The sequence below is a fragment of the Nicotiana attenuata genome, unplaced genomic scaffold (assembly GCF_001879085.1).
Source record: "Nicotiana attenuata strain UT unplaced genomic scaffold, NIATTr2, whole genome shotgun sequence".
Lineage (NCBI taxonomy): Eukaryota > Viridiplantae > Streptophyta > Magnoliopsida > Solanales > Solanaceae > Nicotiana > Nicotiana attenuata.
The window spans coordinates 244,969-259,247 of NW_017671195.1; positions in this window are offsets into that span (position 1 = coordinate 244,969).

Here is a 14,279-nt window from a genome sequence, read left to right on the forward strand (position 1 = left end):
AAAATTAAAATTTTGGTATTTTTGGCTATTTTTGCAAAAGGGTGGTTGGACCCGATGAGGGTTGCCTACGTATCTCACATCCGGTGAGAATCAAACCGGCGTAGTTCGGGCGGATTTGCCAAAATCGAAAAATGTATATTTTTTTTGAACAACAATTTTCTTCCTTCCTTTTTTCTTCAAATATTTTCCTTTTTTCTCTCTTTTTTTTTTCATTTTTCACAAGTCCGGCAGCATTTCGGTACTATTTGGGTATTGGGGTTTTTCAGAACAAATGGTCACCCTCACTTAGTCCTAACACTGCTATTTTCACAATATTTCACTCATTATATACAAGCCGGTCCACATGCAAACCGAGCAAATAAATGCGCAAGTAGCACGTAAGATGCATCAGGATGGTCATTTCAATTCAGGTCACCTGTCCTAGACGGACCCAACCCCTGTGTTGAGCCCCCTAAGTCAAATGCACATGATGCAAACAAGCGTCCTACTAGGGATCCGGCATGAGGTTATTGTTCTTCTAGGTTTAAACCCTAGGTTTATTGGTCTAGACCTGGTTTACCCGAGCGGACAACTCGGGCCGAGGGGGAGGCAGCGTCCCGGGGATACAGAAGCTCCGCCGGCTTAGCAACTTATCTAAACCTCGTTCTAAATGGGAAAAGACTCTAAACAGAAGAGAAGCTACACGAAGTGCACCCTTCTCCATGATGTAGAAGACTCAGAGAGAGGAAGGGATTCGCGACAGTTTATATACAATTCAACAATTATCAAAGCGGTAAAACATTTAGAACATACAACATGGAACATGTAGAAAAATCAGATAAAGCCAAATATAACAATTAACTAAGCTCGAATTCTTGAACTCTGAACCAAAATTCTGGGTTCTTGTCCCCAGTAGAGTCGCCAGAGCTGTCACACCTCCTATTTCCGCTACTACACCCCGTGAAGGGTATAATACAAGGAGTTTTTCCAGTTAAAGGACAATCGAAATGGGATTCGTTTTTTAGAAGTTCAGAGTCGCCACTTGGGAGATTTATGGTGTCCCAAGTCACCGGTTTGAATCCCGAATCGAGGAAGGGTTTGACTCTGTATTACAGTCGCGAACCAGAGATCCGAGTAAGGAATTCTGTTAACCCGGGAGAAGGGGCTAGGCACTCCCGAGTTCCGTGGTTCTAGCACGGTCGCTCAACTGCTATATTTGGCTAAAATCTGATTTTTTATACATTTTAAAACCTATAGTGCGATTTTAGAATTATTTACCGCTTTTAGTCAATTTTAAGGAAAGTGAACGTCGTTTAAGAACGTGTTTTTGGATCATGTCACATGAAATGCACCCGGATCTTCGACACATTCTTATTCAACGTTTTGGAATTGGGATTTGGGTTGCATGAAATGCACACCCGTACCTAAGAAGGTAAGTTTATTAAAAAGTGCGCCTAAAGTGGCTATCGTGTTATTATCTTTGCGGGAAGCCGTGAAATTCACTAAACGGCACGCCCGAATTCTAAGTATTTTAATATAAGCATTTAATGAGGGCCCCGCAATTTATATGGTCTGTTCGGCGAGGCTCGTCTCATTTTTATTTAAAAGGCAAGTCCTAAAGTAAACTATGATTTTCTATTTTTATTTGTTTCTAATAATAAAAGAAAAATTCCTAGCTAATTAATGTTATAACATTCGGGCCCCAAGTTCAAGTCCGGATTCAAACAAAAGAAATAGACCTCTTAATTTGAACCCGCTACTTAACTCGAGAACCAAATGTTACAAATTAGACTTAATGAAATTAAGGGAATTTATCCTCCTGCACGCTTGGGCTTCGCATTTAGCCCAGTAAGAAGAAATTTCAATCAGCTTTGATGAGGAATATCCAGCAATAGGCCTGAACTCAGGCCTAAATGAGAAAAGGGGACTGTTTGACATTGGGCCCTAGACAGATTTAGGCCCAAGTCTGATTTCCACTGAGGCAGTCACGTTTGGACTTCCAAATGGCCCAAGTCTCTCTCTCTCTCGATTTTATCTTTAGCCTTTTAGCCTCAATTCAACTCTATGACAATTGCAGCTTATTTGCTTGGAACGTTCAATAGAATTATTACAATGACTATCTAAACGGGTCAAACTAATGGAATTGATGCATTTTGAAATTATATCCTAGGGACTTCCAAGTATAGAATAAATCAGTGTAGGAGAAGTGGATCCAACAGCACACTTGATACTACAATTAGGGCTCGTTTTTACACTACTACCAACTCTCAATCGATTTTGAATTTAATTTCATTCTAGCAGCTCGAACATTCAATTATTAACACAAGTGCATATCACAGATTCTCGAATCAATTTCCAGTTTCAGATTATTTTCTAGCTCAAAACATTTAAACTAAACTGACGAACTAAATTCTACTATAGCTAATGCCATTCCAAACTTAACAATCTAAAAGTCCATTACAGTCCTGCTATTACAAATTATCAGAAGTCCTAAGTCATCAAGTGTAAAATGCTGCTACTACCCGATCTAGCATGTAAACTAATGTGTACATAAACATTAACATGAGCAAACTGTCATATGAAAAGTATATATGAACGAATAGAAATCTAAACAATTCAAGCGTTTAAAGCAGCCTTTTATTTCAACAAAACTTCAGTTACAAGTTTCCTGAGTTTTTTGGCCATTGGAGATTGAGTAAGTACCTGAGAAGGAAGACAAATGAAAGAGAAAATGGAATCAGCAGCAGTAATCAACAGCTAATCTCAACAGGCCCAATTTCCACCCAGAAACACACTCAAACACAGCCCGGAATGACTTGTAAGACAACAGCAACAACGAATATCCAAAAAAGACTCGACTGACCAGTTTCAACTCAAAATCAAACCAAATAGCTCAAATACACCTAAAAACTCGTTCAAATTGGGATCCAGAATCAATTACAGCCTAAACAGATCCTAAACTAAAGTTGATTTAATTAACATGATTAACTAACAGCTAACGAACTAGACACTAAATTAAGGTATTAAAAGCAATCATCTAATTAACCTATCCTACACTAATCAAAACCAATTAACTATGAAGAGCAGATCAAAACTTAATCCCAAAAACTCAACCAAGATTGAGTAAGACCTTCTGAACTAGAATTAATCACATTAAGAACTAATCAACAAACAATCAGAACCTCACTCATCACAAAAATCAGGAAGGAATGGCAGAAATAATAAAAAGAAAAACTGACAGAAATCAAAACGAAAATTAACATGGGAATTAACCATTGCAAGAACCAAATTAATTCGAATAAAAATGAACAATCAAAACTAGGCCCTAAACATTTGAACAAAACTAATGACGAAATTAAAATTTATACTATCAATTAATCATGGAGCATCAACACGTACCTAATTTACAGAAACACAAGAGAACGAGGAAAGAAACAGAGATTAAGATTGAACGAAACTCACTATTACGACTCGAAGTTCTGACGCCTATCAATTTTATCACTCGAGCAATTCCGATGACATTCAAACGCCGTTGACACTGGATTCCACATGAGGGAGATGAGGTGATGATATGAATTTGACCAGATTTTGGGAAGTTAGGGTTTTGACCGGAATTTTCGACGTGAAATTCGAAGCATTCAACTGATATTTGAGGGAAAATGGTTGTGGATTTGGGTTGAGGGAGTTGAGGGGATTCAGTGGTGTAAATTTGGGGCCGTTTGGGCGGTGTCGCCGCCGTGGGAGGCGGAGACGGCGACAACAAATTCAATTATTCGAAGGTTTATGGTGGGATTCAAAGGGAGGTAATGGCAGATTCGCGAAGAGGGTGTCGAGGCGGTATAGGGGTGTGATTTTTGGGGCGTTTGGCGATTCTCCGCCGCCGTGGGCGATTTCCAGCGGCGGAACTAGGCGGAGCCAGCGGAAGAGGAAGGGGTACGAGGAAGAGGACCTCTGTCCCTAGGGTTTCTAATATTCTGAGACAGTTTTATTTAAATCTAATCTTGATCAAGGGCCGTCGGATGAAGGTAAATGAATGGCCATGATCACTTCGTCACTTAGCTCAAAACGACGTCGTACTGCCTCAATACTACATCGTTTAGTTTGTTTGGAAGACTGAAATGCTTGGACCGGACTTGGGCCGGAATTGGGCTGAAACTGGGTGGGTTCGATGGGGTATTGGGCTGGGGATGCACGAAATTGGCCCAATGCTTGGTTACTTCTTTTTAATTCTTGTTTTTCTTTGTTTCCCTTTTTTATGATAATTTCCTCTTCTTTTATTTCATTTTGTATATTTTTTTTATATTTTTTGATTTATTAAGATGCAACCAATTAAAATGAAACCTAATTTATTTCCAAAGTTAAACTAATTAATCTATTTCATGACAAATTCAACAATTAACAATAAAAAATGCAAAAGTGGACTATTTTTGTTATTTCCTTTATACTTCGTTTTGAACGCAATTTAACTACTAATTAATACTAAAATATAAAATTAAACCCTAAATGCACATGCCAAATGTATTTTTTATATTTTTCATATGAATTAAAATGCACAAATAAATGCAAACAATTAACAAAACTCACAAAATTATAAAATAATGAAAGACAAATCATTTGGTTTGAATTTTTGGGAATAATTCACTTAGGGCAAAAATCACATGCTCACAGGCAGCTTCCACGTCTCCGTTCATTTGAGGTATGTATGTCGTAGAGTTTTTGTGCTTGATTTTGAAGGTTTCACACATGGCTTTCATTAGATCACTGTTGAGATTGACAGCATTATCAGTGATGCTGGACTCGAGAACCCCGAATCGACAAACAATACGATCCCTGACAAAATCTGCGACGACTTTCTTGGTTACAGCTTTGTAAGATGCAGCCTCCACCCATTTTGTGAAGTAATCGATGGCCACTAAAATGAACCTGTGCCCGTTTGAAGCAGTGGGCTCGATCGAAACGATAACATCCATTCCCTAGGCAGCAAAAGGCCAAGGTGCACTTGTTGCATTGAGTTCATTTGGTGGTACCCTTATCATGTCTGCATGTATCTGGCATTGGTGGCGTTTCTGGACGTACCGGATGCAATCTGTCTCCATGGTCATCCAAAAATATCCAGCTCTGAGTATCTTTTTGGCTAGAACAAAACCGTTCATGTGTAGTCCGCAGGTTCAGGTGTGTATCTCCTCGAGCAATTTGGAAGCCTCTTTTGCGGCAACACACCTTAACAATCCCAGATCAGGAGTTCTTCTATACAGGGTTCCTCCGCTTTGGAAGAAGTGATTGGACAGCCTCCGCAGTGTGCGTTTCTGAGTATGGTTTGCCTTCTCTAGGTATTCTCCTTTTGCCAAATATTCCTTGATGTCGTGGAACCAAGGTTTTCCATCCGTTTCTTCTTCAACATGAGCACAATAAGCCGGCTGATTATGGATCTTCACTGAGATGGGATCGATGAAATTCTTGTCCGGATGTTGTATCATTAATGACAAGGTGGCCAGTGCGTCTGCGAACTCGTTCTGGACTCTTGGAACATGTTTGAATTCTATCTTTGTGAACCTCTTCATCAATTCTTGCACATGATACAAGTATGGTAGTATCTTGGTGTTTTTTGTAGCCCATTCTCCTTGAACCTGACATACCAGGAGATCCGAATCTCCAATTACCAGCAACTCTTGTATAGTCATATCGATGGCCAAATTAAGCCCCATGATGCAAGCCTCATATTCTGCCATATTGTTGGTGTGCGGAAACCTAAGCTTTGCGGATACCGGATAATGTTGACCTGTCTCTGACACCAAAACTGCTCCAATACCCACTCCTTTGAAGTTTACAGCTCCGTCGAAGAACATTCTCCAACCATCGTAGGCTTCAGCAATGTCCTCTCCTACGAATGACATTTCTTCGTCAGGAAAATACGTTTTTAATGGTTCGTATTCTCCTCCTACGGGATTTTCAGCAAGATGGTCTGCCAATGCTTGTCCTTTGACTGCCTTTTGAGTTACATAGATGATATCGAATTCACTTAACAATATCTGCCACTTGGCTAACTTCCCGGTTGGCATAGGCTTCTGAAAGATGAACTTCAGAGGATCCATTCTTGATATGAGGTATGTGGTATAGGCACAGAAGTAATGCCTCAATTTCTGAGCTGTCCATGTCAAAGCACAGCAAGTGCGTTCTAGCGGAGAATACCGTTCTTTGTAAGGTGTGAACTTCTTACTCAAGTAATATATGGCTTTCTCTTTTCTTCTTGTCTCGTCATGTTGTCCCAAAACATAGCCAAAATCCCCATCTAGTACAGACAAATGGAGTAGCAAAGGTCTTCCAGGTTCTGGCGGGACTAGGACTGGTGGCGTGGACATGTATTCCTTAATTTTGTCAAAAGCCTTTTGACAATCTCCAGTCCAACTGGTTTCAGCATCCTTCCTCAACATTTTGAAGATGGGTTCACATATCAGTGTGGACTGTGCTATGAAGTGGCTAATGTAGTTGAGGCGTCCCAGGAAACTCATCACGTCCTTCTTTCTCCTCGGCGGTGGTAACTCTTGGATAGCTTTAACCTTTAACGGGTCCAACTCGATTCCTCGACGGCTGACGATGAATCCCAATAGTTTTCCTGCAGGAACCCCGAATTCACATTTTGCAAGGTTCAGTTTTAAATTGTACCTCCATAGCCTGTCAAAGAACTTCCTCAAGTCTGCTATGTGATCTGTAGCCCTCTTGGATTTGATGATGATGTCGTCAACATACACCTCTATTTCCTTGTGTATCATATCATGGAAGATGGTCGTCATGGCTCTCATATAGGTAGCCCCAGCATTCTTTAGACCGAATGGCATCATTTTGTAGCAGTACACTCCCCACGGTGTAATGAAGGCTGTTTTCTGTGTGTCTTCTTCGTCCATCCAAATCTGATGATAACCCGAGAAGCAATCTACGAAGGATTGGAGTTCATGCTTGGCGCAATTGTCGATCAAAATGTGTATATTTGGCAGTGGTAAATCGTCCTTGGGACTTGCTCTATTTAAATCCCGATAGTCAACACACACTCTTACTTTCCCGTCTTTCTTTGAAACCGGTAGGATGTTGGCTAACCAGGTTGGGTACTCAACTACCATGAGGACTTTGGCTTTGATCTGCTTAGTGACCTCTTCCTTGATTTTCAGGCTCATGTCTGGTTTGAATTTTCTGAGTTTCTGCTTCACCGGCGGACACATTGGATTGGTAGGCAACTTATAAGCCACTGCGGACGTGCTCAGGCCAGTCATGTCATCATATGACCACGCAAAAATATCCTCATATTCTTTCAGGAAACGAGTGTATTCTTCCTTTTCTGACGGTGATAGGTGGATGCTTATGCAAGTCTCTTTGACGGTTTTGGAATCTCCCAAGTTGATTGCCTCGGTCGTTAAGGTTGGACATAGGTTTGTTCTCAAAATTCTCAACTTCTCTGATAACTTCCTCAGGTATTTAATCCTCTTCTTCTGAGTCACTATCCATATATTGTGTTGTCTCATTACATGTCACAATCATCGGTTCATCAGGAAAAGTAATAATAATGTTGTAGAGAAAAAATGTAAAAGATAATAATGAATACTAAATAACGATGTGTTAAATAAATTTTCAAAACATCCAAAACAATTACGGCTCGATGACTCAAGCAATTATTTCGAAACAAAATGCGTCTTTAAAACAAAATACTGGAAATATCTTAAATGCCTAAAATGGTTATTGAAACAGGTCAGGCTGATTGCCAAGCTACCTAGGAACTCGACGGGCCCGGGATGGTACGCCAGTCCAATTCTTGAGAACAACTCCCTTCTCCACGGTCTGAATGGTAAGGCCTTCTTCCTCTTCCTCCTCAACTATCACATTGCAATCCATGTCCTCATCCATCTTAGCTTTTCCTTTGCTTTTCGGATTACTTGGAGGAGGAGGACCTCTAGATCTGGTGTGATATGCTGATGATGCCAGTATGTGCGAACCAACCTTAGGGGATGGGAATAATCAAAATAAAGAAAAACACAAGGTAGATAAGTCAGTAAGGATTTTGAAAAGCATTTGCAGGATTTAAACACGTATTGTAGGAATGTAAATTCGCGTCCTAATTTGGGAAACCTCGTTGTGCCTGAGGTAGGCCTAGCGACAAGTAGATTTGGAGAGATTTAATGCTGATAAATGCCTCATTTAATTAATATAATAAATAAGCCGAACCTAAAACGACGATAAATAAATTAGTTACTAATGGCATCTGCCTTATTACATTCAGAAATGACTTAAGACAGATAAACCTAATCTACTTGGTCCCGGAGGGACCTTCCCCATATTTGGCTCGATGGGTAGAAGCACACATGACCGGTGTGATATCGATCTGGCTCGATGGTATCCTTTTCCACGATAATCTTCAAGTGCCACATGTGCTGGGCCTCACATTTGTATGGAATGGCGTCACGCTGAAAATCGGCTCTGTAATGACTCATTTTGGAGACTCGTGGTATGACTTGTTTTCTACCAGCTTGTCTCATAACCCTGATAGGAACATAGGGATGTATTCCCCTTAACCCAATCAACACCAAATATGGAACATCCCTGGATTTTATGATAAATTCATCGGTAGGGAACCACTCGAACATCCACTGAACCTGGTCCTCGGTCAAATTTTTGAAAAACTGCGCCCTTTCTGTAGCATTCTCTTGCTGCCAAATCTATCTGGGATAAAGGTCATTCTTTTAGGGTGGTGGAAGGCTATGTGATCGTTCCATAGTCTTCGTGGAAACTCTTGGCGGTATTGACCCCTCTGAAGATGTTCTAACAACCAAATCTGTAGTAGCAAGTTACAACCCTCAAAGTATTTGAACCCTTTCTTGCAACGATCCAGAGCCTGGTATATGTCTGCTACAATCATCAGAACAATAGTATAGGTTTGTCCCTCAATTCCCTCCACCAAAGCTTTGGTTACCATGGCCAACCTGGTGTGAATCCTTTCCCCTTGGCTTGGGAACACTATCATACCCAGAAAGCAGACGATGAATATAAAAACCCTGCGATGAGTCCAACCTAGGGAAGTGATGGAGAATTCATCATGAAAGATACGGTAAGATTTGTTGTATCCGTATCGTTCATAGAAGAAGTCAAAGGGTATGTAGGACTTTTTCAAGCACTCCAAGTCCTCATTCTTTCTCAGACCCATCCTTTTCAGAAACCCCCTAGTATTGCGGTTTTTTGGTACTAGTAAACCGGGACTATCCCATGGTAATCCAGCGAATCCTCCGATTTCCTCCAAGAGAGGAGTCATTTCTATGTCACCAAAATGGAATACAGCTCTTTCTCCATCCCAGAACATAGTAGTAGATTCGATCAGCATGTTGTTTGGTTGGATGTCCAATAAGGAAAGTAAATTTCCAAGAATCCTTTTCCCGTGATTTTTATCGCTTGGAGAAAGATTTTCCCACCAGTCTAACAACAGCGGTGGTATACTTCGGACCATGCCGAACCTGGGGATTTCGTGCCTCATTTTCTGCAAAATAAACAGAGTTAGACCCTTGCCCCCTCCGGATTCGACTACTTACACATTAACGATTAGCATGTCGGAATTTATCTCTCCAAATAATGCACAATCGTGGTTGCGTCTATTGGGATTATGGAAATCCTGGTGGACTTTGGATAAGGCTTACTTAGAGGGCCATTATGCGGACAACATATTAACCCCGGCTAGGTTTGACCATGATACATGTACAGTTATTATCAGTAAAGTTTCTATAGAAGTCTAGACTGGTACCCTCAAGCGGACAACTTGAGAGGAAAAGGCACGGAACCGTCGACTACACCGCTGATCGACTAGTTTTACCACAAATAATCCTTTCCGAATTTAAAGGGTGATATTAGGAAGAGCGCGGACACTCGTCAAGCGCCGCAATGGTATTAGTACACACGAGTGGAATGTGATGTTGAGCATGGAGTTATGCAAAAGAAAATAACATGTTGCCAAGTATTTGCACGGTGAATAATGATCAAATACGGTATTTAATAATTGTAAAGACATTTACGAAAAGAAAAACAAAGAGACAAGTCAGTTTCCATAGTAAAAGTGATAAAGCAGGGGAAGGAGATCATAAATGAATAGGGATAGGTAAATAAATTCACGTAGAATGGGAAGGGATGTGCAAGTATTAACGGAATAATAAAGACATGCTTAAAAACTAATTCACAGACAAGTTCGTTATGGTAAAAGCCTAAAGATATCCCCAGCAGAGTCGCCATGCTGTCGCGCCCCCTTTTTCTCGCAAAATCGGGTTTCGACATTACTGGGACAACTCCTTTCCGTGAGGGTAGGGAATTGGATTTGAAAGAGTCGCCACCTAACGGATTTAAGGTGCGTTAGGGCACCCAGAGCAATTAACTCAAATAACCGATCTACATCACCAGAGATCGGGTAAGGGCTCGAAATTACCTTGAGCGGAAGGTGTTAGGCACGCCTCGAGGTCCACAACGGTGGATCCCGGCCGAACTTAAATTAAGCGAATTAGTCTTAAAGGGGAAGAAAACAATTTGGACAAATACAACATTCAGTTTATTTCAAACAGGATAATAGGGGGGTCTTAAGTTTTTTAGCCTATAGGATCATTCCATGCAATGCTTGAAACTCCCTCAAGTCGGGGGTTTTACTCATAGCATTAGCGCATGGGCTATCATTTCCTTTACTACCCAATTACTATCTTCAAGTTGTTACTTAAGCGCACTAATTGATTCTAAACCGTACCCTACGTGTGCACTACCCGTCCCTTACCTATGGTCCTGGAGGTATTGGGACCTCTATTTGGGATGGTTCTAGACCAACCTATGTTACTTAAAAATGTGAAATCTAGGCGACACACAAAAGCAAATAGGACTTTCAGATAAAGAGCAAGTATAGGCTCATATTAACCTCCACACATAAGCAACAAAGCACGCAATTGAACCAGCAAACTTATGAATTTAGAAAGTCCAATAGGCAGGATATCTATGCGAGAAAACAGGGTATAAAGGCAGTTTTATTAAGTCTAGCATCAAGACCTATTCGTTTGCCTACTGGTTTTATCCAGCATGGATCTAGGCTTTCAGGCAGTAGTATGTCATAGTTTTAAACCCAGAATCATTAGTGAGTCCTGTGGATACGTTGCCTAAGTGATTTACAAGAGCGCTTGAATTTAGAATAGACTAACAGGATCATATAGGCATGATTTCTATAAGTTTGTCAATGACAGACCTATAGGCATGATTTCTAAGTGTAGCACTGATTTTTACTCATAAAGACAGTTTTATTCCTTTTAGATCCTATAGGCATGCTTTCTAATTGCTGAATTAATTTAAACCCCTATAGGCATGATTTCTAATTACTGACTTGATTTAAACTACTATAGGCAGGATTTCTAAGTTTCAGAACTGATTTCACCCTATAGGCATGATATCTGTTAGTCTTAAACCCTATAAGCATGATTTCAAGGCTTGAAACCAATTTTTATTCCTATAGGCATGATATCTACTGATCGCATTTGGACAGAAATTAACAGATTGCCATAAAGTATAATTGACTCAAACAAACAAGGTCCTATAGGCATGGTCACTAATGCACATTGAGTTGAAAATATGTGTAGATCCTATGAACAAGATTTCTAATGCATAATCAAACGTGAAGTCCAATAAGAAGGGTTTCTAGCATGCAAATGATCATGAAAAATCCTATAGGCGGGATCTCTAACACAGTACAGTATCCACATAATTCAATCAGCATAGTTAAGTCCTATAGGCAGGATTTCTACCTAATATTAACAAAAGATATAAGAATAGACCCCCCAGCTTTTACTAATTAACCCCAAATATGTTATTACAAAGATTATTACAGCCCAAAATGAATGAATTACAAAATAGTAACGATTACACTATAGGGAGCCTTCATAGGCCCAATCTAAACCTGTGAACCAGGCCTTCAAACTCAACAGCTCTGAAGCATAGCAGTGATCCATTCACAGCATATTAAACCAGGCTTCCAGTGTGTCAAAGTTCCCAAAGAGCCTCAGGGACCCCAGTCAATGCTCACACTAGAACCACACATTCAGCATAGAGTTCATAAAAGCTTGGGAAAACCAGCCCCAATGTGTCAGAGTTCAAAGGAGTCTCAATGACCCAAGGCAGTGCTCATATTGGGGGTGGTGAGAACCTAAATGACTAAGAGTAGGAGTTTCGAAAACCAGTGCACAAAGGATAAGGGGGCAGGTTTTGAAATAGTTCAATTTTCAGAAGAGAGAAAGTTCAGAGTACAGAGTTGCAGGCAGAACTGCTCCAAGAAACAAACAAGGTTTAGGTTCAGCATACAATTTAAACATGGTGACATCTAATTAAGCTAGATACTCATGCTAGTATTAAAACAATCATGGCTTAAACACAGAGATAGAAATACTTGAATTAAACAGACAGGACATATGAATTAAGCACAAACATATTTGGTTACATGCTCATAGTTCAGAACAGGTATAAAGCTGACAAACAAATCAACATTAAACTAACTTATGAGAGGATTCCTGTTATTATAAATGCCTTAGTCTTAAGTTAACAGTATTATCAAGTTACTAGATAGAGGACAGAATCATGCTAGGAATAAAAACAGGTTAATCAAACAAAGCATAGAGAAGGAATTTGCAAAGGTTAGGGCATACCAGTTGAGAAGAAAGAAATTAAAGATGCAGTAACAGTTAAGTTCCAGAGTAATTTGGCCTTGGCTTCCAGCCGGCCAAATAATAGCCACTTAGTGCAGAAATCAGAATAGGAGCAAAAGAGAGAGCTTAAGTTTTAGTAGTGAGAATAGGAGAGTTCGAGACTTATCTTAAGGGGAAAGGGGAGAAGGGTTTAAATAGTGTTCAACTAAGTGAACAAATAAGGGAAGCAATCAAACACACATAAACAAGGGAAGAAAATAATCCCAGAATCAATTGATGTCTGGTTTAGGGACATATAGTACAAGGTTCAGTCAATTAACATGGCATAATAGGGTGTAGTCAGGCGAGTAACACTGACAATAAGGAAAATATCAATTAACAAACAGTCTCAAGGCCAAATAAGGTAAAGAAATAAAGAAAATATGGTAGATTGAACAGAATAAGGAAAATATCAGTCCCATACGAGAAAGGAAAGAGCACGGAGAATTAGTAAAAGTCTCAAACTCTAGTTTTAAGTAAACCACAAAATCGGCAGTACAATAAGGTACATAATGCATACAATAAACGTGGACAAAAGATTATTCAAAGAGCAACAAAGAATCAGACTAGAAAAAGATCTGAAACCCTAATTTTAAGGTAAGTAAATTAGTCAAAAACAACTAGAGGAATAACATAGATACACATAGATACACGAAAACATTAAAGAGAAAATACTTAAAAATTAAGGAACCCTAACAGATCTGAAAAGATCTGGGCCCTAATTTTAGGGCGAGTAAAATTAGACGGAAAACCTTTTATTAAAAATCATGACAAACACTCATAGATAGACATGCGGAAACATAGAAAACATTTTTGACAAAAATACGAATGAAATCTTAACACATCTTGAAAGATCTAAACCTCAGGCTTAGGGTAAACAGAGATTAAAGAAAATCACGGAGATTTACACCCAAAAAGATGAGGAATGAACATAGATGAAGAAAGGGGAAATATTCCAACCAGATTTGGTCCGAAAATAGGGAGATTAGCTTGCCATGTCAGGCAAACTACTAAATAATACCATAATCGAGTAGCCAAGGGTGAGATAAGCTCAATAAGGTAAAGGAATCTTTGATTCATTCCATATCTGGTTGGAATCGAAGGGGGGGATCAGGGTTACGGTGCTAGGGTTTTGAGAGGAAAAGAGGTGAGAGACGAGAGAGTTTGAAGGTGGCGGATGGTAGAGAAATGAGGGAATTAGGGTTAGGAGTGGTTAATCAAAAGGGAAGGGTGAATGGGAGTAGTTGATCTTGAGAGATCAACGGCTGGGATTAAAGGTAAACAGGGTGGGTCGTATAAAATGTGTACCGATCGGGTTTTAATAAGGGGTTGTTTGGTTTGGGCGCAGGAGCTATTGTGCTGGTGTATTGGGTAGTTGGGTTGGGGTAATTGGGCTGGTTAGGTCTGAAAAATTAATTAGAAAGGGCTATGTTTTAAGTACCCATTTAAATTACTAAAATAATTTATAAAAATAATTAAATTAATAATAGAAATGTCATTTGTGCAGGGAAGTGATTTAAAATGATTACTTAGTATTATAAAAATATAAAATTTATTTTCTGTATAGATAAT